Source organism: Dermacentor andersoni, chromosome 1 (genome assembly GCF_023375885.2).
Source record: "Dermacentor andersoni chromosome 1, qqDerAnde1_hic_scaffold, whole genome shotgun sequence".
NCBI classification, from domain to species: Eukaryota; Metazoa; Arthropoda; class Arachnida; order Ixodida; family Ixodidae; genus Dermacentor; species Dermacentor andersoni.
The window spans coordinates 79663875-79690095 of NC_092814.1; the positions used below are offsets into that span (position 1 = coordinate 79663875).

Consider the following 26221-nt stretch of genomic DNA (forward strand, 5'->3'; position numbering starts at 1 on the left):
TAAAGCCCCGCCAAATCAATGTTGAGACTTGACAGCTATTCAGCGGTCAACATTATGCTGCCTTTTTCTCTCCTTTTGGATGACGGTAGTTATCAGCATCTCTTCGGGTGTGAAGGCCAGTTTTCTCATAGGTTCGGTGCTCGCGCAATTAACTCGAGATGCGTTCAGTTGTCACCATCTATTCAACGGTCGAGCGCATCGCTATTGCTTTGTTACTTCAATCTTATTTGTTCAGACTGATCCAGGGACGAGGAAAGGGATTCGGTTCTTAGTCAGCTGGCCCGTATGCTCGTGGAACGAGTTGCGGCCGGAGAAAACGCCAATTGCGTTTAACTTTTTCTTTTCATATTATTTCTTCGAGTGACGGCTCGCCACGACGCTGGCAGATTCCCGGAACCATATACCCGCGATATGGGTTAGATAAGGTGGAAAATAAAACAATGCGAAACAGCGTCCATCATCAAACCCTACAATAACCCTTAAACCCATAAGCAATATCAATGTCACCTGTTACCTCGTCTTGTTTTTATCTAATTGTACAGCACTTTTCGTGCAAAATTGGCAACTGGAAACAAGAGTCGCAAGGTGTTGAGAAATTAAGTGATCTACTAAGGGAAAGAGCCAAGGCAACAGCCAAGCAGGAAGGAAAAGCGAAAATTAATAAATTTAGCCGTTGTTTATGAAAATATTTATGGATCAACATCTTTTTACTTAAAAGGGAATTGGAGAAAACGCCGCCGGAAGTGGAGAACAATTCCGTGTGTTTTGAATGACGCTTCTACAGTTATCAGTCGAGCCGCCTGACATAGCCACTCCTATGCTGTGCTAATGTGCGTGTTTTCCTAACCTTCCGCGGTTGGCGCAGTACGTCTAGAACCACAGCGTCCTGCGCTCTACGCGGTCGTACGGGACAGGCGGCCACGCATCGTTACGCAACTTGCCAAATAACAATACGAGTCGGTTATGGCACTTGGCAGAGCAGTAAATGAGGGATACAAAAGCGCTGTGATTGTTTCCCAAATATGTATTTCCGTATAATTCTTCCAGAGCTAATTCAAAAAACGCTATTATAGTCGGATACAACTTAAGTCTGCAGTGAAGCCCTGCCCGCGCTCTCATAACCTCCTGCCACTGTTCCTCCGCGAGGCTGCAAATAATTCGTACTTCAAACTTTTCTTGTTACCAGCATAAGGCGGTAACCGCAAAAATAAAATTATTAGCGCGTAATTTTATACGTTTTCTTTCGCTTATTATAGTGGAATGGCGAAAGGCTAATTCATTATTGAACTTAAATAAAATGGTTGCTTCGCTGCAACAATTTATTGTCAATTTTCACTTCAGTTGGCAGTGAAGTTTCACGAGTAACACTGGCTAAGCAGTTCAATGAAATGTACCGCACACTTTTGAAGAGTGAAATGCTCGGACTCCACACACTTTGTCCATGTCTGTTGCCCACCTCACTGCTTCCGTGGATGAAAAGACTCTTCAAGAACAGCGGACGCTCCGGAACTATCAAGTACGACGCCATTTTGAAAAGGCCGCATGACGATGATATTGTATGCTTCTGTGATTGGCTGGGGGAGTGACACAACTCCGCGCAGTCCGTGTGCCTTGATTGCTAACTGCTGTCTTTTTTTTTAAGTTGTATTCTACTATAGAAATCTTTATTTTACACTTTCGCTTGTTTACTTTTTCTTAGCAGTGTTCTTCCTGCGCTTCGTTCCTGCGCGAGTTCATTTGATGTGTTTCCTTGTTTGCCAAGTAACGGAGAGGTGTATCTCGCAGGCCTACCTGTGAGATACACCTTATTTCATTTCTCTTTTGCGAGTTTACGCGTCTTCATGGCGAATGGTGGACGTTATTCTTATTTGTACTAGTAAAGGTACCTCCCCGCTCATTTGCATAGAAAAATTACCTTGGGTGCCCCCCTTGGGTACGTGCCTGGACTGTATAATATAGTACTCAACTTGTATGAGATACGAACTGAGCGAATGCGTGTTTGAGTTGTTGAGGTCGGGAAGGATGCACTCGAGAACGATGGAGAATAGAGAGAGAATAAACATTTTTATTGGGTGAATGCAGCTTTGGAGAGGTGTCCTCATCCCAGAATGCCGATGGAAGGGTAGGAATGTTTAAGAGACGCAAGAGCTGCAGGCATGTCGTTAAGTGTGTCAGAACCGCAGCGTCATACTGGTGAACGAGCGTTGCGCACAGCGTGGCACAATGTTTTACATAAAGTCTGAATATTAAGTTTTAGTTAGGTTTTACAAATTTAAAATACAGTCATCTAAGCTAGAAGAACAAGAACGAAGAAGCGCTGTGAATCACTCTCAGACTTCAGAAATGCTTAAAAAGGTGTCATACAGCGGGTGGAAATTTAAGAAGACATTCGTATGCACAAAATAAAAAAAAAAACACGCCAACTATCTGAGCTATAGTGAGTGACGAAATGGTTATTCGGCTGCGAGGCGGTAAACCTCTGTCTTTAATTTTGCACTGAGCAAGTACTGGTGGGCTAGTTGGTTATGCATGATTACAACGAAGGCGCCAAATAAAACAACGGACGAAGGAAGGAGACACGCCTACGGTGGTTGTCTCGTGTCTCCTTCCTTCGTCCGTTGTTTTATTTGGCGCCTTCGTTGTAATCATGCTTTTATTTTTGCTTTACTTTCACTCTTCCGCTGAACAGAACAAGAAGTAATCAAACAGGAGGATATTCATTGTCAGCGAAAAAAAAAAAAAAAAGTCGGACAGACAGAAAGAAGAAGAAACGTGGAACGAAAAGGCTGACATCCGGTTATGTTTTGGCAGAACAGAAAAGGACAACTGCACCAATAGACCTCGAACTCGCTTCTGCCATGGTTAGATACAAACTTGTTTCTTGCCGGGCAGAGCGGCAACAGAGAGAAACTACAGAGAAGAGCGTCCTGTATAATTGTGTCGCGTGGATGAGGCCCAAAGAGGAGAGCGAGCCATTGCGCGACTGCGGTACAATGGAAAGAAGCACAATCGTTTCGGCCAAACTGTTCCCGCGCGCGCTCTACACACGCACGAAGTGGGCGCGTCGAGTTCTCTCCGGACGCGGGATCAACAAATCAGCAGGGAGGAAGAGCCGAGCCGCGTGCAGGCAGAGGTCTGGCCCCTCAAAAGAGACAGCTGGTCGTGTCACGCGGCGCCAGACAATGGACCGAGCAGAGACGAAGAGAGGGCCCGCGGCCAGGGCACGCGCGCGGCCTTGCAGCGTGCGGTATATGCGCCGCCCCACAGGCCACGCACGGGCCTCGGGAGCGAGCCAACGCCCGCGGCGAAGCGCGGACACACCGGGCGCCGGCCGGCGCTGCGTGGCCGAGATACCGAAAAGTTACGAGGCCGTTCGGGGCCGGGCGAGACAACAAAGTTTCGCGACAGCGCGGCCGGCTCGGTATATACGCGAGCCGCGGCGGCGGCAGCAGCAGCAGCAGCGCCGGCGGCAGCAGCTGCTCGGAGCCGGAGACGCTCCGCGTTTCTATAGTTTAAACGAAGGGGCGGCGATCATTACAAGCCGCTACGAGCCGCAAGGGTCCCCGAAGGGTCATCTGGCCAGTTTGACGACCGCGCAAATCTCAAATCTCGCGCTCCCCGCGTGTCGCGAAGGGACACGGCGTGTCTATAGGCGCCGGGGGAGCCATTCTGGAGACGCATCCCTTCCTCTCGCGTAAATGTGAATTCCCCGCTTACGACGGTGCGCTTTGCTTCGGCGCCGTTTTCCGCCGCACTCCCGCGAACGCGGACTTCATAAAACCTCGTTAATACGCGCGAAACTGACAGCGCGCGCCGGTGCGACTTGAGATGCTCCGCGAACACGACTCGCGCGTGAGGAAGGACGAGCGCGCGACAGCTCGTTACTGTTCGTGCGTGAAGGCGCGGATCTTGTGTACGGTGCATTCGTGGAATTCCCCAAACAGTGATTGTGACAGTCCCAGCGCGCGCTCTCGAGTATGCGCCGCAGCCCCTGCAGAGATTTGACAGTCCATTCGAAGCGTTTTGCGCAGAAACTGCAAGCGCACGCCGTTAATTTAACGGGGGGAAACGGTGAGGCCGGTACAACGACGTTCAACGAAATATAGCTGCGTTTTATTCCGAAGGATGGCCAGGCGCTTCATGGATGCCCCGAGTAGATCGCTGGTACGTTTCAGCCGCGGGGAATAAATTCAGGCCAGGGCGTGCAACGACACCGAAACATTACTCAAACGAAGTTCTGCCACTTTCTCTTCTTTATAGTTATCTCATTACGTAATGAGCAGACCGCTGGGAAGAACGGGGAGAAAGAAAAAAAAGGACACGGGGCGCGAATAGGGCTCAAAGGCCGCAAAGTTTGGCAACGCAACCACGCATGCATAGCGTTCCGCTCTCTTGCGTCGACGGCGCGCGCTCATGGGGGAGCAAAGCGAGAACGGAAAGTAACGAAGCGCCAGCAATCTCCTGTTTGATTCAATTAACGGTGCCGTTTTGCGCCTGACCGGCTTCAATTTAGTGGAGAAGCTGCCGGTTATGGCGTATTGTCTCGCCTGCTTTCAGAGCAGTCATGTTCACGGAAAAGAAAGTAATGTATGCAAATAGGATTAATCCTACTGGCCCACGGGATTTAGCAAGGTTGCTGCCTTGCAAACCAAACCGCGTGCCCTCAAGCTGACCGCACTATTAGGTAAGCCGATGAGAGGAGCAGAATGAAAAAGAAGAAAGTATGGCGTGGCACAATAAAAGCACAATTGAAGAGTGCACTTAACCGTGCTATACTATATATATATATATATATATATATGCCCTGGGGTAGCATGAATATACATCATTTCCATTCTTATGTAACAAATTTGGTTGTTTCGTTGTCGGTACTGGTGTTTGGAACCAACAAACGTGAAAACAGCGGCGTTTCGATCTATAGTTTCCACACGCAGAACACTTAGCGAGTACGATATTCTTTCTTTTCTTTTTCTGCTTTTGTTAACTTTTGTCAAATTGTAGGAGACGTCTGCTTTGATGATGAAGTTACCGTATCGATATTACTTATTCTACTGCCACCGCGGGCTCGAACACACAACAACGCTTCGCAAAAGTTTTATACGGGGTGCTTTTTTTTTTAACCTATACAAATTTTAAGAAAATCGTCGATGGAAGATAGCTATTTAAGTCCTTTAGCTGTATTACTCGAAGAGGCGGACATTATTTGCATCAGAATTAGAACGGCATAACCGACTAATTAACAAAAGTGCACTAGTTACCTTTTTAATTCTTTACTTTACCGCACATATTGCAATTTACGAAATTGTAGCTGCTGAGTTTGCAAGGCATGTCCACTTGCAACGAATTCTAAGGATCGCGTGGTGGTTTTCAACATATGCGCGGTGAAACGTGCGGTAAGAATGCACTAGTGTTCCACTTACTTTTTTAACAAACCGTCGTGTTATGCATTGGAGCACAAAAGTAACTGGGTCGCCCATGTATTTTGTCGCACACTTTGAGAATAGTTATCTCGGAACTGGCTTCATCCTGAAAATTCGTTCCTATTGGATACGCCTTGCGAATTACCCCACTGCAATTCGTAAATTGTAATATGGGCAGTAAAATAAACCAAAATGTTAATTAGAATAGTTTTTCATTAGTTGATTATTCATTTGGATTTATTGTGCAAGTAATGTCCGCCTCTTTGAGCAATCCAATTCAATGACTACAATTATGCAATCTCCCACTGGCAATTTTAAAAATAATGTGTTTAAAGAAAAACTGTATAGTTCAATTGTTTTGTGGTGTTCAGCTGTTATTTCAACAGGACACAAGTTCTTTGAGCCCCATTATAACTTAAAAACAAATTTTAGATTCATTGAAGTGTTCTAACACTGGTGAAGTAGGTTTGAACAATGTAACCGGATTGATACAATAAAACTGAACACTTTTCGCTAATGTACTCTAACAAGCCACCTTCCTGTCGCTTAGCCTATGTCTGCCTCTCGATTTTTTTCCCTTTTTCAAGTTTGCTCGCATTCTCCTAGCCTAACTCTAAACGCTTGTAGCCAATCGGACTCTTGACTGGCTAACATCCCTGCCTTTGTTTTATCTATCTATCTATCTATCTATCTATCTATCTATCTATCTATCTATCTATCTATCTATCTATCTATCTATCTATCTATCTATCTATCTATCTATCTATCTATCTATCTATCTATCTATCTATCTATCTATCTATCTATCTATCTATCTATCTATCTATCTATCTATCTATCTATCTATCTATCTATCTATCTATCTATCTATCTATCTATCTATCTATCTATCTATCTATCTATCTATCTATCTATCTATCTATCTATCTATCTATCTATCTATCTATCTATCTATCTATCTATCTATCTATCTATCTATCTATCTATCTATCTATCTATCTATCTATCTATCTATCTATCTATCTATCTATCTATCTATCTATCTATCTATCTATCTATCTCTTGTAGCATACAGACGTCAGTGATATACGGGGCGGTAATTTTTTATTTGCATGCGGTTACCTCCTTTAAAACGTGGATTACTATTTCACTCCGGTAGTCCTCTAGAAGTGAACGTGTTGAAACAGGTTTTACAACAGTTACCGTTGTGTAAAAAGACGTCCTTTCCGCATACCGTTTCAGAAACCTTGTTGATAGACTTTCCGGTCAGCTTGCGATAGCATCTAACTCAAGCAGTAGCTGAAATGCGCCTTCTCGGCTGGTAGTACTATTGGGTTTTGTATAAATAGACCGAAAGAAGCAATTGAAGCTGTCAACTCAATCTGTTGCACATGTCGGAGATCTTCCTTTGTGCTCGATCTGTTGAATTTCTTGTTTCTTTTTGCTGAAGTATAACTAAACTTGCACGGTGAATTTTTAAGGAAGTTGGCAAGTGTGGGATCGAAACAGATCTTTTCTTCTTTTTTTTTTAATGCACACGTGCTTCTTTCATATTACTCTTTATGGCTGCCACATCCGCGAACATTTGCTTTCGTTTGCATATTCTTTTATTCTACGTTCCACACAGGCAATGGCAAGCCTTGTCCACAGGTTTCGTTTTTGTGCTTATTTAACGTGAGTCCCCACAAAGTGCTCAATATGCCTTTATATCAGAGTGTCGAACTGAACCGGAACCGAAAACCGTACCCCAACCGGAATTTCTGTCGAAACTGAACCTGAACCCGAAAGGTTAATTTTGGAACGTGCCTGCACCCGAACCAAACCTGAACAAAAAAAAAAAAAAAAACGGTTACCTGTTCGGCACGAAACGGTTCAACCATATTGGGCGAGAACGGGTGCTCACTAGACTCGCAATTCTTCGGAATAACATGATTTTGAGTTGTAGCGCGAAGTGACACAGGCAGAGACTAGAAGCAGACAGGACGAGCTGCCCTATCTCGTCCTGTCTGCTTCTAGTCTCTGTCTGTGTCACTTCGCGCTACAATTCAAGATCACGTTACCGTACCAACTCGCCCAACTTTCTATTCTTCGGAATAACTACTGTTGTATTGGGCGCAACTCACTAGCAGATTGTTTCGACTCACGAGTTGCCTTATGTGTGAGCAAGGGTACACAATGCCGAACCGGATTCGCTAAGCTTTTCAAAATTCGCAAAATCTACATGACGTATCCCTCTGAAATTCATCATCATCAGCGATCGTATTTACAAGCGTCTTACAAACGAGCGGATTTGTGAACTTCGGCGTGGATATGCGAGCTTCTTTAAAAAAAAAAAAACGTAGAACATAAGAAAAGGAAGTTAATTTTTTTTTTCGAAGGAATTGTCCGTAACACGAACGCAAAACATACCTTCTGTGAAGCGCTCACTCATTTGCTGCTCATACTCAAACACAAGGCTTTCGGGTTGCAGGACAAACAACTAATCGTTAGAGCCCAGGGGGGCGTATCTGTCGTTCAGAGTAGAATGTTAATTAAGGCTGGCTGGCCTCTGGAAAGTCCTGTCTCTCTCTCATTTCTTTTCTGCATGAAACACTACGTTTGAAGAGATAAAAAAACAGTAAATGTATACAGGGAGGTTAACCAAGGCTCTAATCAGGCGGTCGAATTCAGCAGTCTTTTTGTTCGTGGGGAATATGTCAATGGACAGCGATCTTCATTAATCATATGTTAGCATTTTCGATTGTCGGACTTCTGCTCTTACGACCCGCCATATCGTACGAACTGTTCTACGAATATGGATCCACGCTTGCTACCCGACGAGGGGAAACGGTGATGAAAAGGTGAGGAAAGAAAGAGGGGAGATACGCCGGCGTGCGGTCACGGTCTGTCATATAAGTTTACCACTATTTAAAAACGAAGCAGGGATATCACAGCCTGCTGTTAAACTCTATGTGATGACCTGGCGCTATAGAACTGCACGTTCAGAAAGTGGACTGTTGTCGAGCTTATAGAGCACCGTTCAAACCTTGCGTCTGTTCCCGAAGCCGGGGAAGGCCTCAGATGAGGTTTTCGCTGTATATGGAGATACGTGGTTATAGCTAAAGCCCCCGAAGTGTTGCTGGTAGTTGGAAGGGGGGGGGGGGGGTGCTGGTGCGCGTGCATGCTTATCCTTCACCCGTATTGTCTCTGGCCCAGTGTGTGAGCGAACTGTTGTATCGATTACCCTTTCGACTTACGCTTTTGAAAAGGGTAAGTCGATTACCCTTTTGTCATTCGTTGCTGAGCTGCGCAGTCAGCCGAAAACGAATCGCTGTTACTACTGGGTGCAGAAAATCACGCAACATTTGCCTTACTACGTGATGTGGATAATCAAGAATAAATGTGTAAACAGCTGAATGAAACAGGACCGTGGAAGCCGTTTTCCTGACGGTCTGTAGCCTGCATAGACAAGGTGAGTGGATGTCTCCAGGTTTGACCGCTAAAAGTTGCGACTTAGATTCTCCTCTCGAGTCAAGTACTCACGTCCGAAAAAAAAAATCATGCGGCCGCCACACTCACATGGGCACGGATTACCAGCGAAGCTGTTTAGGCGGCATACATTGGCTGCATACTTGGGTTGCATAAATAATGAAATCATGCACTTTTTTGATGTGGCACCATACTGCGCCAACACATGTGCCGCCGCGGTCACCGCACCACCCATGCATACGCCACAACCGCTGCTGCAGCCGCGCCGGCAGCTTCGACGCGCGTGATGTTATAACCACAGAAGCGCAGGTCACGTGCGCGCAGGTGGTCGCCACACTCTTCCCCCCGCTCATTATTCGTCAAACAGGGTTTAAAACAAATAAAGCGCATGGAGGCCAAATTGCGACACTAAGTACACTTGCGCATATATATATATATATATATATATATATATATATATATATATATATATATATATTTCTTGGGTCTACTAGAACTTATGTGGTTCTATTAGATCCAAGATATTAAACTTATTTTTGGAAGTTGGCAGATGGCTGGAAGTCTACGTCACCTCCCTCGCGGGTTGGCCCGGTATGGCACTATCTCCGGGTTCGGCCCACGCATTCCTGTCCATGCGCCGTGATACGGACGTAAACCGGCGAGGGTATCCCTCCTTGAAACGCATGCAGGGGATGTCTACGGAGGCTAGAGGTAAGCAGCTTCGCCGTAAGAAAGAGCAGTCATCCTGCAAATCCTGATTGCTCGCCTCTCCTTGCTGCTCCGCCGCTCGTGCCCCATCTGAGGTCGACAAAGGGGAGAACATACAGAGTCACTACTTGCTGCTACACATGGCTACCTCTGGCGGTCGCATATGAGAGCCTGCGAAGTACCGCTCAATAAGGATGGGCACCTAGTACTCACTTAACGGCTACTATTAACCGTACTGGCGTCCCGCCCTAATTAACTCACGAAGAAGTTTCACAGCTTCGCTAACGTAGTTTGGTTGTCGAGAAAGAAGTTTTGGCAGCTCACTACCTTAGCTATGCCGTTTCCATTTGCTTGTACACTTGTTACGTTACTATAGGACTGGCCCTGCAAGCCCTGGTGCGAAAGAGGCCACCAGTGCAGTACAGCATGAAGAACGACAAATGCGGTAAACATATTTGAAGAAATCAATGCGTTCGTATTTAATATGAAAGAGCAGAATCATTTACAGCTGTTCGTTTCGATAACTTCCTATATGGAGGAGCCGCCCACAAGGCTGCGCACAGCATGGCTTAAACTCTTGTATAAAGGGATGAAAGAGTCGCTGAATTAGTGAAAGCAAGACTGCAACGAACTTACGCTAATTTTCAAAGATTCTGCCTCGTTTACCTTTTGATGCGTAGATTGTGTGGCAATATGTTCGCTAAAAGCACCCAACGACATTGATCAGAGTTCGAACTACATTATTTAGTTTAACATAACGAAATACTACCGCAAGTCGTTTGCTCACTTGTGCATTTAACATACTTAACTGAACGCACACATTATCCCATTCATCAGAGTGCCCATTCATCAAAGGAATCCCCGCCTTCACTCTCCCAAAACTCTCTTTTCTTTACAAGCAGAAACAAATAATTTATTCACACAAGTCCATGCCTGAATTACAGGCTGTTCTCTTCGCCTGCTGATAAATTATAGAAACCGAGATTCGCCGGCGATATAGCGCACAACTGTGACCCGCAAAAATGTGCGCGATGTCCTCACCCCTTCGACAGTTCTTCGTTAATACCCTCCTAGGCAACAAAGAAGAAAATAACTTTCCATACACGTCCCAAGCTGCTCATTAAATTGAAGCTACTGTTTTTTGGTTGTTCGCATTTTCTAAATTCGGGGGTTCCGCCCCCGAGGATTATAAACTGGCCGATTCGACATCCACAAGGACAAGTGGCGATAAATGAAGAATGCACGGGGAACTCTAAGGTTGTCCTCGCAACTTCTGCAGGGCTAATCAGTTAGAGGAACAATTCCTCTTCATCCCGAGGGAATCGCGAAGGAAACTCGCACGGCGGCCGCGCACCTGTCCGCGAGCGCCCCGTGAATCCTTTATCGTCGGGGAATAAGTAAACCGCCGCGCGATACGGAGCGCCGATGCCTCGCGCTGTTTTCACGCTCGCTGACCTAGAAGCGCGGCGACTCGCGCGGGGGCCTCGGTTGAAACTTTCTGAGCAATGGTCGCGCCGCGCGTGAATAATTGAGCGCGCAGGGAACAACCTGCGGCGCAGAAAATACTAATCATCCGGCGGCGGCGACGACGCCTGATCCCAGAATTTCGCGACGCCCTCCCAGAAAATGGACAATCTCGAAACTTGAGACCTCGGCCCGCGCGCGCGGCGCTGCCCGCGTCTCGCGCGGAGAAGGAGCCGCCGGTTTACTTTTAATTGCGCCGCGCCCCACATGCGCGCCGCTCGTCGAGCCGGTCGCGGGGGTCGCGGCTCAAGGATGAAGTCGCGGCTCCCCGCGGACCGACGACGCACGCGGTGCAGAACCTCTTTGCGACGGCTCGTTCTCCCTGCCTCGTTCGAGCCCCGGAATATGCGCGCGCGTGGTCGTTTGGGGACACGCCGCCTAAAAGAAGCTTCCTCGCAACGAACGCGGCCCGGCTACGTCTAAGGAACAAGAAATGGGGCGAAACAAAGATAGAGGAGCAATTATTCAAAGCAGCATTTCCGCGTGGACCGAGTCGAGAGGCTTCCTCGGGCATGAGCGCGTAGCGCGCGAGTCGTCGAAAAGGCCGACTTTGTCGTCGCGAAAATCCGGTGCGTTAGAAAAGTAGCGCCACAAAGGAACTGCGCTGCAACGATCGCCGACAAGTTTAGGCTCTTCTGAAGCAGAATGGGCACGGATGCTGGCGCAGGATTGTTTCTGCGCGAAGTTCTCGAAGAGCACGCAAGGGCAGCGCGCGGCTTTTGAGATTTCCCGCCGGTTCGTTTCTCGCCAAAAGTGCTTTAGCGAAGGATGGACTAATGGTGCATGTCCTAGCCGGCGTGCAACTTGACTGGACGGGTGTGCGAGCGAATGGTGATGCTGCTTTATGATTAAGGAAAGCGACGACAAGCACGCGAATTATGGTCATTAAAGTTGGAGGTGTGAGGGGGGGGGGGGCGTATGCAAGGTGCAAATAACGGCGACTTTCTGGCCTAAAATGCTTCTTCGAATTTTCATAGGTTTTTCGTGGGGCAATTCACGACAAAGACATACCGAGTGGACACGGGCACTGATAGAGTGCCGTACGTAAGAATTTATTTGTATCGCATTCATGTGTTATCAATTGGTCTCTCAGTTCGCGTCCAACTGCTGGTGTGGTAAAGCTTTTCCTGGTGTGTCCTAGGTGTCTCCTCTGTGTTCAGTCAAACTAACCAGCACATTCATGGATATACTACAGGGTGTGGCGACAGCCAGGCACTAGTGCGTCACCCAGTCATTGCTAATTACGGCGTAACCATGCTTTTCCAGGCGCAGTATTCTCTTCTGTATAGTAGCGGCGCTGTGGATGAGAGGTAAAAACTTTGGCTTGCAATCTGTATCAGTATGCACAAGACTTCGTGCGCTTAATATTATTCCAGCTATCGCTTTACTACTTCGCATTAAGGGCAAAACTGGATTTTTTTGTCTCTATTTCTTTATATTCTCCTCGCAATGAAATTTGGGATTCCTGATACGGTCGTCGTGGCGAATACCGGCAGACACCGGCACCAGCGGCAGACATCAAAACGACCAGGCGAGTGAGCCAACAAGACATATCGGAGTGAAATGGTCCAATAAGTAAATATACGTTCACTGTAGCATATATATCATCGCCCTTATAAAGAAATAGAAGGTAGAATCGTGTTTTCATTAAGCAACTAACTATACCGCAAACGTCAACGTTGCCAAGATGGAAATATTGCACGCTTTCTTTCAATTTCTAGCCATAGTTTTTTGAAGGAAGCATGGTGACAAGAGATGGCATCCTTTGGCAAGAGATGACACCCGCGAATATTAACAGAATGTAGTAAACATTTTTGTAAAGGCTTATAATACTGTGAATTTACTACGCAAATTTGGTTAAAGTGAAGCAAGCGTAGGAAGTTAAACTTCTTTCCTACCATTCCCCTTTAGCTCTTGTCACCATTCTGCCAATCCTTGGCGTCTGTGACCACAGCTGTGAAGATGAATCCATCGGCCGCATTCTGTGTGAGTGTCCGCTTTATTGTGCACAGAGATACTGAACGACCGCTTTGCTCAATAAGTTCGACGAGCGACCCCTATCGGAAGAGAGAAACGTTCAACAAAGACGTTACTCTATATTCTACCAGAAAACTGTTAAAGCTTTGTTGCGTTTTTTGCGATCTACCGGACTTAGTGAACGCCTGCAGTACCGCTCTTCTTCTCTCTCTTTCTCTCCTTCTTAATTTTTCTAATCCCTTCTCCTCCAACCCACGTGCAGGGTAGCAAACCAAAGATTTACTTCCGGTTAACTTCTCTGCCTTTACTCTTTCTCTCTCTCTCTCTCTCACTGTCTCTCTCGCGCCATTCTATTAGGACTTTTTTTTTCTATTGACGCAGCTACTGTTTCTATAGAAAAAAAAATGCGGCAGAACCCATCTCACCATGACTGTCGACGGTAACGCGTTTAGCATTGAATCGATATAGCGACACAGCGTATTGCCACCGTCGAAACGAGGTATGTATATGACGTGTACTACAGCGGGGCTCCTCTCTCGCGCTTCCCGGAGAACACTCGGCGCCATCTAGCGCCACCACCGAAAAGCGTGCGCGTGGCCTCCGAAATGCATTGCGCCTGAGAAACGCGTCGTGCATCAACCGGGCTCCTCTCTCGCGCTTCTTTCCGGACACGCTGCGCCATCTTGTAGCACTGTCGAGAAGCTCACGCGTGGCGCGCCGGCGCCTGCGAACGCCGATAATTGTTCGCTCGCTTGCCGCACACTCAGGGGCCCATACTCAGAAGCCCAAGTTGGCCAGAGGATCATTGAAGAGTGCCCATAGCCAGTGCATTCGTGGCGCAGCTGGCTAAAGCGATGGCGTGAAAGGCGTTCGTTGAAAAGCGGCACATACCCAATGCACTTGTGGCGCATCCTGCTAATGCATCAGGTTGCTGTCCTTGAGGAACCCTTGTAACGTTGGTTCGATACCGCTCAGCATCCGAGAAATTCAAGGAACTTTTTTCTTAATTGTAGAGCGGCACATTGTCAGTGGCAGATACCTAGTTATCAAAGTTGGAGTCAAGGATGTCCATTGAAGAGTGTCACACACCTTCTGGCACATACCCAGTGACCCAAACTGGCATCAAAGAGGTTGATTGAGGACCTACATAGACCGAATGGCACACAACCAGTGTTCCAGGTCGGCGTCAAAGAGTTTCTTCGAACAGTGGTGCCTACGCAGTATCGCATCTACAGTGACCCATGTAGGCGTGAAGTAGGCTCGTTGAAGAGCGACAGGTATGTAGACATTCGCACATACTCAGTTAACCCAAATGTGTCGTATAGTTGGTTTCGAACCCTGTTACCTCAGCACAGCAGCCCGATCCACTAACCGTTCTACCACGGACTACCTAGGGACCCTGGCAGGCGGGAAAACGGCTATACAGATAGATTGATAGATAGAAAGAAAGCCCCCGGAAAGTGCGCGAAGTACTCAAAGAATACAAGCGCTATAAAAGAAAAAAAATGTGTGGAAACCATCGACGATTATTGCCAATGTAAGCGAACAGCCGAATGCTTCGAGAAAGCTATTGGCTACATCAAAAGAATGACGCCCTTGAAAGCTTTATATTGTATTGAGATTATTTAGGTGGCGTTCGTTGTGTTTCACTGGCTAATTTCATAGAGAAGAGAGCTGTTAACCAGGAAGAGAGATAAGAGAAAAAAGAAAGGCTGGAAGAGGAATGCTAGAGGCCTCATGTCTTCTATTTCATCCGTACATGGGCTCGTTTTCACAAATCAGCTTCCAAAAATTAAATTATGGGGTTTTACGTGCCAAAACCACTTTCTGATTATGAGGCGCGCCGTAGTGGAGGACTCCGGAAATTTCGACCGCCTGGGGTTCTTTAACGTGCACCTAAATCTAAGTACACAGGTGTTTTCGCATTTCGCCCCCATCGAAATGCGGCCGCCGTGGCCGGGATTCGATCCCGCGATCTCGTGCTCAGCAGCCCAAAATCAGCTTCCAACGTAATCTATCAAGTTACATTACACTAAATGGCTAAGCATTCATCAACTCAACATGCGGGGAACACAGCAGGGGCCGTTTATACCTGCACAGTCCACTGTTATGTCCCATCAACTCTACGACGTACGGCGAATCGTCGTCGGCGACCACAGCAAAGTGTTTATGTATCTCTGCACTGACATCAGATATGTTCCCCATGCGGTGCAGCCCTCAAGCTCAGAAACCGACCTCTACAGACCTCAGTGACTAAATGTGGTGTCGATGGGCACCTCCGCATGAAGCGGCACTCTCAGTGTTCTCTATACTTTCGTCCCATCATTTTATCCCTTAACCCTCTGTTCTCTCTGTTTGTGAGGTAGCAGACCGGACGAGCGTCTGATTGACCTCCCTGTCGTTAATGAGCTCATCTGTAGCGGTAATATAGACCTTTTCATCGGGCGAGGAGGATAGGGCGTGCGGAGAGCCTTTCCTCCTCTCTGACTTGGGCGATCCGGCGCGGCGCTGCTTGAAAGTATTACTGCCGCGTGCTGCGGCACGATATCGAGATGTTTTAAATCGTACTTTGTAAAATTTACACCATGTTCGTCCATATAAGGTCGTCAGGGAAGCCTTTCGGTTCATAGGTAACTACAGTAGGCGGAAATATGTCTTGGGGGCGCAAAAATGTGACGCGCTTTATGAGCCGCAATGTGTGTACGTGTTGTGAACTATTTTGCTTATATCGGTTTTGATTCAACAAAGAAAATCATGGTGTCTGTATTACCAGCATTAAATGATAAATCAGCTCACTGTCTGATCGCCTGGCATAGAGAGTAAAACAAAACATAAGAGCGCATGCTCGTGCACGGCCAACCTAAGGCAACCACGAAACATCTAAGCGGCAGGCGCTATCAAATATTTGTGATGCACCGGCATCGTTCTCGCGAATTTCAAGTCTAGTAGGCTTGAAATTACTATATGTCTACGCTAGCCTTCCTGCATGAGGCCGATGGCGTTGCTCAACACAGCGATCACTGTGGTTGGTGCACCAGCACGATACATATATAAGCTGCGCGCTTCGTCATTGCCTTTTTGGCCTGTATACAGCCATAATATATGAGAGGGACCGCATAAAACGAATGCGATGGCTATTTTTGAGGACAAAACTTCTGTAATACGTGTGAGGGTGTCGTAAAGAACGGAACGAACACAACCGAAAAAAAAAAAATTCGGTTATCATCCTTTTTCTCGAACAAGCAAGAGAAAACGGGTTAATGCCGCAATACGACCTCGCATAGTCACGCCGCAGAACGTTTATAGATATTGACACGTGTACTTGTCTTTATCGGGCGACACGTTTTGCCGCCTAACAAATGTTATCGCACAGCGCGGGACGCGCATGCATGTATCCGAAGTTTCTGGAAAGTTATCGATGCTTCTATCCGCTGTCTGTTCTCGCCGAGCCTTGTGTTATCTGATTTCATCGCTTGACACGAATGGTGTAGATCTTTGTAGAATGCATGCGGGTCCAAGCATTTAGTCTGGAACATTCGATGACTGCTGTATAAAAGCCGACGCGCTTGACCCGCTGATCAGATTTCCGACGATCGCCGACTGTGTTCGCCGCTTTCGTTGTGCTATAAGTGTAGCCTGTTTTGTGGGCACAAGTTCGCCCAATAAAAGCTAGTTTTCTCGTTCACAGTATTGCTACTGTGTTCTTCTACGTCACCACCACGTGACATCTGGTGGAGGTGCTTTACGTTCATGTACCGGACGCCCCCGACAAACCGTGATCCAAGCCCGGACCGCAAAGACAGCACCAACGTAGTCCCGGACCATCGAGCAAGCCGCCGTCTTCAACAACTGCCCCCGGAGCACGGACTTTTGCCTGAAACCAGGAAGATCACCACCAAGTCCACCCCAATGGCAGCCCCAGCATCTCCCATCGTGCTGCAGCAGCCCAGGGAGCCTCCGACGTTCCGCGGTTCAACGTTCGAGGACCCGGAAAGCTGGCTTGAGACATACGAGAGGGTCGCTGCTTTTAACAAGTGGAACAGCGACGACAAACTGCGACATGTCTTCTTCGCATTGGAAGACGCTGCCAGGACGTGGTTCGAGAACCGAGAAGCCACCTTGACGACCTGGGAGCTATTTCGAAGCGGCTTCCTGCAGACATTCGCAAGCGTTGTACGCCGAGAACGAGCCCAAGCGCTATTAGAAACCCGGGTGCAACTACCAAATGAGACCACCGCGATTTTTACAGAAGAAATGAGCCGCCTATTCCGCCACGCCGACCCGGAAATGTCCGAGGAAAAGAAAGTCCGCCTACTCATGCGTGGCGTAAAGGAGGAACTTTTTGCCGGAATGGTACGAAGCCCACCGAAGACTGTCGACGAGTTTCTTCGCGAGGCCACCAGCATCGAGAAGACACTCGAGATGCGAAACCGGCAATTCGACCGCCGCACGAACTCGACAAACTACGCCGGAGTTCAGTCACTGGCCACCGACGACCTACGCGAGACTATCCGAGCTGTCGTGAGGGAGGAGCTACAAAAGCTGTTCCCATCATCACAGCCTCAAGTGGCTACGATTGCCGACGCCGTGCGTGAGGAACTCCAACAACAACTTGGAGTAGCCCCTGAATCGCCGCAGCCTGAGCCGCAAGCGATGACCTACGCCGCCGTCGTACGCCGTCAAGGCCCTCCTCAGCGACCGCGCCAGGGCCCTGTAACGCCGCAATTCCGTCGACCAGCGCCGCCGCCGCCGACAGCGCGCCCACCCGTCGCCCAGCGGAGCTACCCGAGGAAGACCGACGTTTGGCGCGCTTCTGACCACCGCCCGCTCTGCTACCACTGCGGGGAAGCGGGTCACGTCTACCGACGATGTCCATACCGGGAAATGGGACTGCGAGGTTTCGCCGTCAACGCTCCGCGCCCGCAGCAAGGTGAACGCCCTCGCGATATCGCTGACTACCTCGCGGCTACTCAGTGGAGTTCTCGACGACCGTCGCGTTCACCATCACCAGGCCGCTACCTGTCGCCGCAGCGCCGACCATACACTGGCCCAGCTCGGGGCCGGTCAGCGAGCCCATATCCGGAAAACTAAAAGCAGCAACCGATGGAGGTGCGGTTGCTGTCCGTCGAACTGTCGAAGATCCTCCGCCGCCGACGAAGACGCCGAAGAAACTACCTCGACGACATAACGACACGCCGCCGTCCCGACGAAGTCTGGAAGGAAAGAATGCGACGACGAAAGACGACCTGACGACGTCACATACCAGCCACAAGTCAACGCGACGCAGTCGTGATCCGACGCCAAGACCGAACTGTAATGCAAGACAAAGAGCCACCGACCTCGACGTGCTTCTCGACGGCCACGCAGTCACCGCCTTAGTCGACACAGGGGCTGATTACTCCGTCATGAGCGGACACATCGCCGCCCAGTTGAAGAAAGTTAAGACTACGTGGGAAGGCCCTCAAATTCGTACCGCCGGAGGACACCTCATAACGCCGACTGGAATGTGCACGGCAAGAATTACCATTCACGACCGGACTTACCCTGTCACCTTCGTTATCCTCCAACAGTGTTCACGAGACGTCATTCTCGGCATGGACTTCCTCAACCAACACGGCGCAGTCATCGACCTGAAGTCGAAGTCAATAACTCTGTCGGAAGACCATGCGATACCGTCGGAGAACCCTCGTAGTCACCACGCCTTGAGTGTGCTCGAAGATCAGGTGAGCATCCCGCCTCGCTCCAGCATTGTTATTTCGGTCGGCACCGAAACACCCGCTGACTTAGAAGGTGTCATCGAAGGCGACCAACGTCTACTGCTAGACCGTGAAATTTGCGTCGCAAGAGGGATCGCTCGACTGCACGGAGGAAACACGAAAGTGTTGCTGACAAACTTCAGCCAGGAGTACAAGCACATCAACAAGGGCACGACGATCGCATACATCGAGGAAATTCTGGAAAACAGCAATGCGTTTGTCCTCTCGGATTCCGCCGCATCTACCCCGACGACCATGGTTGCCGAACCAGACTACGACATTAATCCAAGTCTCCCCGTCATTAAGCAACAGCAGCTCAGAAGTCTGCTCCGGCGATACAAAGGCTGCTTTTCGACGTCATCGAGGATTCGACAAACACCAGTCGCCAAGCATCGCATAATCACCGAGGAGTACGCTCGACCACTTCGCCAGAGCCCTTACCGAGTTTCGCCGCGAGAACGTGAAGCTATAAGAGAACAAGTCGACGAAATGCTGCGCGACGACATCATCCAGCCGTCGAAAAGCCCGTGGGCATCTCCTGTTGTGCTGGTGAAGAAAAAGGACGGAACCCTTCGTTTCTGCGTCGATTATCGTCGTCTGAACAAGATCACGAAGAAGGACGTATACCCTCTCCCACGGATAGACGACGCATTGGATCGGCTCTGCAACGCTAAATACTTCTCCTCGATGGACCTCAAGTCTGGCTATTGGCAAATAGAAGTCGACGAAAGAGATCGTGAAAAGACCGCCTTCATCACCCCAGACGGCCTCTACGAGTTCAAGGTTATGCCATTTGGACTGTGCTCGGCGCCTGCAACGTTCCAGCGCGTGATGGACACGGTTTTAGCAGGATTGAAGTGGCAGACCTGTCTCGTTTACTTGGATGACGTCGTTGTATTCGCCGAAAATTTTGACGATCACCTTAGGCGGCTTGCCACAGTACTAGAGGCCATCAAGTCATCAGGGCTCACTCTGAAGCCAGAAAAGTGCCGCTTCGCTTACGATGAGCTTCTATTCCTAGGCCACGTCATCAGCAAATCCGGAGTACGCCCCGACCCGCAGAAAACAGCTGCCATCGCAAAGTTCCCGCAGCCCACCGACAAGAAGGCAGTGCGTAGATTTCTTGGCATGTGTGCCTACTACAGGCGATTTGTCAAGAACTTTTCACGCATCGCTGAGCTGCTGACACAGCTAACTAAATGTGACGTCGAGTTCAAGTGGGAAACGCCACAGGGCGACGCATTTCAAGAACTCAAACGACGCATGCAGTCGCCGCCCGTACTTGCGCACTTCGACGAGCACGCCGATACCGAAATACACACTGACGCCAGTAGCCTAGGCCTCGGTGCCATCCTAGTCCAGAGAAAAGATGGACATGAACACGTGATAGCTTACGCTAGCCGATCATTGTCAAAAGCAGAAGGCAATTATTCTACAACCGAAAAGGAATGCCTCGCCATCGTTTGGGCCACAGCGAAATTTCGCCCTTACCTATATGGCAGGCCATTCAAGGTGGTCAGCGATCATCACGCGTTGTGTTGGCTAGCTAACCTAAAAGACCCCTCAGGACGGCTGGCACGGTGGAGCCTCAGGCTACAAGAATACGACATCACTGTAACCTACAAGTCCGGACGAAAACACTCAGATGCCGATTGCCTATCCCGTGCCCCCATTGACCCGCCGCCGCAAGATGACGAGGATGACGACGCCTTCCTTGGAATAATAAGCGCGGAAGACTTCGCCGAACAGCAACGAGGAGACTCGGAGCTAAAAGCCCTAATCGAGTATTTGGAAGGGCACACCGACGTTGTCCCAAGGGCATTTAAGCGTGGATTATCTTCGTTCACGCTTCAAAACAACCTACTCGTGAAGAAGAACTTCTCACCAGTCCGCGCCAACTACCTTCTTGTTGTTCCGTCGGCGCTACGTCCAGAAGTACTGCACGCCCTACATGACGATCCGACCGCTGGGCACCTCGGTTTCTCCCGGACGCTATCGAGGATACAAGAAAGGTATTACTGGCCGCGCCTAACCACCGATGTCGCCCGTTACATCAAGACATGCCGCGACTGTCAGCGACGCAAGACACCACCGACAAGACCAGCGGGATTACTACAGCCGATCCAGCCTCCTTACCGACCTTTTCAGCAGATCGGGATGGACTTGTTGGGACCGTTTCCGACGTCAGCTTCCGGAAATAGGTGGATTGTCGTGGCGACGGACCATCTCACCCGCTTCGCTGAAACTAAAGCTCTACCGAAAGGCAGCGCAGCCGAAGTGGCTAAATTTTTCGTCGAGAACATCCTGTTGCGACATGGTGCTCCAGAAGTCCTCATCACCGACAGAGGAACGGCCTTTACAGCGGAGCTCACTCAAGCCATTCTGAACTACAGTCAGACAAGGCACAGGAGGACAACGGCCTACCATCCGCAGACGAATGGTCTTACGGAGCGGCTGAATAAGACCCTCGCCGACATGCTAGCGATGTACGTCGACGTCGAGCACAAGACGTGGGACGCGGTCCTGCCGTATGTCACCTTCGCCTACAACACGGCGGTGCAAGAAACAACACAGATCACGCCATTCAAGTTGGTTTACGGCAGGAACCCGACGACGACGCTCGACGCCATGCTGCCGCACGTCACTGACGAGGAGAATCTTGACGTCGCTACCTATCTCCAGCACGCCGAAGAAGCCCGACAGCTCGCCCACCTGCGAATCAAGAACCAGCAGAGGACCGACAGCCTACACTACAACCTCCGACGACGCTTCGTCGAGTACCAGCCCGGCGACCGTGTTTGGGTATGGACCCCGATACGCCGACGAGGACTCAGTGAGAAACTACTGCGACGCTATTTCGGACCCTACAAGGTCATCCGACGTATTGGCGCACTGGACTATGAGGTCGTGCCAGACGGCATTTCGCATTCACAGCGACGTCGCGCACGACCTGAAGTGGTCCACGTGGTGCGTCTTAAACCGTTTTACGGACGCTAACGAACTTTCCTTATTTTGTTTTTTTTTCTTTGCTACGAGTGCTTATTTATTACTTTCGTTTGTTTGCAGCATCGGGTCGATGCTTTTTAAGAGGGGGGTATTGACACGTGTACTTGTCTTTATCGGGCGACACGTTTTGCCGCCTAACAAATGTTATCGCACAGCGCGGGACGCGCATGCATGTATCCGAAGTTTCTGGAAAGTTATCGATGCTTCTATCCGCTGTCTGTTCTCGCCGAGCCTTGTGTTATCTGATTTCATCGCTTGACACGAATGGTGTAGATCTTTGTAGAATGCATGCGGGTCCAAGCATTTAGTCTGGAACATTCGATGACTGCTGTATAAAAGCCGACGCGCTTGACCCGCTGATCAGATTTCCGACGATCGCCGACTGTGTTCGCCGCTTTCGTTGTGCTATAAGTGTAGCCTGTTTTGTGGGCACAAGTTCGCCCAATAAAAGCTAGTTTTCTCGTTCACAGTATTGCTACTGTGTTCTTCTACGTCACCACCACGTGACAATATGTAACCGCTGATGCCGTATGCTTGGATCATGTGGTATATAGAACAAAGATATCTGTAATCTAGCACCTACCACTGCTTAGGACGCTCGCGCAGTTCATAAACAGTCCCTTTGCTGGACAAGCTTAATTCAGACTGTAAGGTATGCTGATATTACTTGCCAAAACCATTTTATTCACGGGCGGAAACCTCATCCATCGAACCAAGTAGTCACGCAATGTAACCTGCAGCGAACAGTTTGAACGCTTGTCAAAGTATAACATCACAGCTCCTATCGTAGCAAAACGGTACCCACGCTGTTACGATCGTCACGTATGTTTCGTGGCTCCTAAACCGCAGCTTAGAAATAGAGGATAATACTGCATTAAGATGACAGTAGTAAATGGAAAAGTCAGAAATACACAATTGATCTCCGAGGCTGATTGTACGCTCAAATATGCGCGCACACATCGCGCTGCGTGTTCCGTCCACCTCAACACCAGCAGAAACTCCGCCATGACGCCTTAAACCACTTCAGCACGTCTCACAGAACCGTTTACCACGTAGAAGGCGCACGTCATACTAAACAGACCACACGACCGCGAAAACAAACGCCAGAAACTACCGCCGAGCGTATACCTGCCATGCAAAACACCGCCTTCACCCAAGCCAGTATGGCGCTGCTCATAAGCGGCGCCACTGCGTTCACAATATGGCGGCGCCTACGAAAAAACGGTGCATATAGCTGCACATCTAAGCTGATTCGTCATACGTCTGTTGTCACCAGCGGCGTGAGCGCCGGCGTGAAAACCGACTGCCATCCTCCTCTCCCGCAATCCCCGCAAGGGGCGCCAGGAGAAGAAGAGGGATGTCCTACCCGGGCGCCCCAGCACAGCATCTAAACCTTCAGACTCCCCGAAGCTCTCGCGAGGCAGGCAGCACGTGTGTCTTAAAGAGCTGTAGTAGGATGCACGAGAGCGCACGCCCTTTGCATCGTCACCTTTGTATCGACTGCGAAAGTCTGACCACCCCTAACCAACGGTAATGCAAATAGACTAGAGAACCGAAGAAAGCTATTAACTGTAAAAAAGTTTGATATCCTCTGCTGTGTGCTCGCGCGCATGATCTTTCTTAAGCAATTCTACAGTTATAAGATGCATATTTCCTATTTTATAATCATGTCAAAGTTTCGCATTACAGCCAAGTTCCCGTTCGATAATAATCTGTCATAGTCGTCAACTACGGCCGCAGGGTACACCTTTCTCTCATCCGTTCAGGAAATCAAAGAGGAGCCTTGTTTTACGCATAAGGCGACAATGAGGAAACGACATTTAGGAGAAGAACGCATGTGTGCTGGTCTCGAATTGGTCATAATGTGATTGATTGGAAGAATGAGATTGGAGTATACAAGTCGTAACTGTTTTCGCTCCAGGTGTGACAGGTCTGACGGATGCTCATACTTACATTCGACTATTATTTTATGTTTGCTTTGGCGCATAGTGCTTGTGTACTATTGCTATACCACTTCTTAATCTGCACAACCGCCGTGTACAGATACGCAAACATAATAGAGCATCGCTACAACCTCTGTAGCTGTATTCACATGTCTCCTTGGCACTTTCATTTAATCTGGTGCGCAGTTGTCGTGAGCGCTCAACACCAAACTTAGCTCTAATATGTCTTTCAGTGTATATGTTTGTGTTTTGGGCTAGGGGGGAAGCGCTTCTGCACTGTACGCAACGTGCGGACTTCTGGTATTCCTTAGTGCAGTCAAAAAGATGTTCTAGGTATTGCTATAAGTGTGCAACGGACGCCAAATGCGCTAATTAAGTATGCTTGTCCACAAGAAAAGAGTGCCAGTTGTTGGAATGACCGTTCGTGGAGGGCCATTGTGTTTCGGTGGTGGCGTGACTACCGCACGTCAGTCTTCAACGTGGACTACAGGTGAAGGCGACTCTCCGAAAATACGGTTCCCCACAAGTCGTAGTGCAGTCAGCTTTTTGGGGGGGTTGCTCTACTATTGGCCTCTGGAGAACCACATCGATGTGGATCCATGGAAAGACAGGGCGAACAGAGCTCATAATTTGCTCCACATTGAAAACTAGCGGCTACTTCGAAGAAATAGTGCTGCGAGCTGTAGCGAAACCGAACTCATCTTTCATTTTGCCAGTCGAACGTGGTGGTAAGTTCGAGAGTGGAGCCGCGAACCATGTGCAGGCATGCGGCACCTTTCGTTCTGACAGCCTGGTGTTGTTCCTTGTGCGTACCACATCCCTTCCTGGTCTTCTTTTCCCATCGTGGAAGCAAACGACTGAAAAGGAAATACCGCAGGACAGCTAAAGACGTGAGTGAAGAACGTTTCACTGGACAGCCTACTCCGACTTACTTGATTCCCTACGTGCCTCTCGACCTCTCAGTAATTCAAAGATCTCAGTTCCTCAGGACTCAAATAAAGTTCTCGTCATGTCATGTCGGGAAACAGGTCGATTCTGAACACCTATCTTGGTACTGTGGCTCCTATAGGAATTAATGAACTACCGTTAACAACAGAAAAAAACAGAGGGTGGAAACAGCGACGCAGGCCGCCTAAGAAAAACTGAAAGTTGTTCGCGTACTGGGGGATATAGAAGCCCGCTCATACATCATGCAGGATGGTAGCACTATGGCGGGCGTCATGTTCGATATTGCTGACTACAGCAACGAAGAATCTCAAAGTATGCTTTCCTCGACAGCGAAAGTCCTCGACTTTCATCGCTTCGGCTGCTCGACGAGCATCAAGCTTTTCTTTCAAGGGAGGTACCCTACCTGATCACGTCAAGGTGAGCTACGTCAGACAAACATTGTGTTCTTATGTGCCCCGACCACTGCAATGTCGCAAGTGCCTAACGTTAGGTCCCGTCAGCGTTGTTTGCACAGGTCAGACGGCCTGCCTCAGCTGTAAGGGCAGCTATGACATATCTGTGAGAACAGTGAAAGAAACGAAGTGCTCAAGTTGCGATGGACCACACGGGGTCAATCCCCAGAAATGCCCCAAACAGAAAAAGAAAGTGAAAATATTGAACCAAAGAGCAAGGCCAGCATGTCACACAAAGCAGCAGAAGCGTCAGTGCACCTTCGGAGGAGGTGGTCACGTCGTCGACGTAAAGAAGCTGTAGCAACAAACGAGAGCCCCCGGGTTTCACCTGTGCAGGTCCAGCTGGAGGTGGTAGAATCGGCCTTGATTTATCTTGCGGATATATTGAATCAAACGAGAAACGCAAGCTCTGACTCGAAGGCGTGGCCACGCTTGCCGCTTCGGACAAGCACCTCGAAATGTCAGCGCGAACAACAACAGTGCGCTGAGACATCTCTATCGGACTCTGCCATCAAGGTCATGCTGCGGCAGATTATCGACACCCTGACGTTGCTACTCTCACGTTTAAATGCGCCAGTGGAGCATACAGGTGTGAGAATATTGCACGCTATAGACAACCTCCTGACTACGCTGCAGTAGCCTCGACAACTGGTCGCGAAGACGCGTGTACTGTGAAGCGTGCGCGTACACGTTGCACAGAAACAGTGTACTGTGCAGCTCTCATCATGGAACTCATCATACCACTCTCCTTCCTCTTCACATACTATCTCTTTAGCTCCCCCAACCCCTTCCCTAGCGTGGAGTAGCAGGCAGAGCTCTCCGCCTTTCTGGCAATAAAGTTTCTTTATCGCTGTTGCTTACGCATGCGAAGATAGGAGTATCCGGTCTCGCGGACGCATGGACAACGTGTCTATTTCTCACTTGAAGGAACAAAGCCAAGTGCTAACAGATTTCACTTTAAACCACAGGTGGTTTAAAACAGTCGATTATCCCCGCGGAATTTCTGCCTGTATGCTTGT

General features: G+C 48.9%; 1 protein-coding gene and 1 non-coding gene across 2 annotated transcripts in view; one reads left to right on the plus strand and one right to left on the minus strand.

Moving 5' to 3' along the window:
- Positions 1–26221, minus strand: part of LOC126543242 (synaptogenesis protein syg-2-like) — a 523643-nt gene that overhangs the window by 271823 nt on the left and 225599 nt on the right. The gene's annotated exons all lie outside the window — the stretch shown is intronic.
- On the plus strand, positions 9331–9513 carry LOC126546434 (U2 spliceosomal RNA). Its single transcript, XR_011892463.1, has one exon. It is a non-coding gene; the product is annotated as a U2 spliceosomal RNA (small nuclear RNA).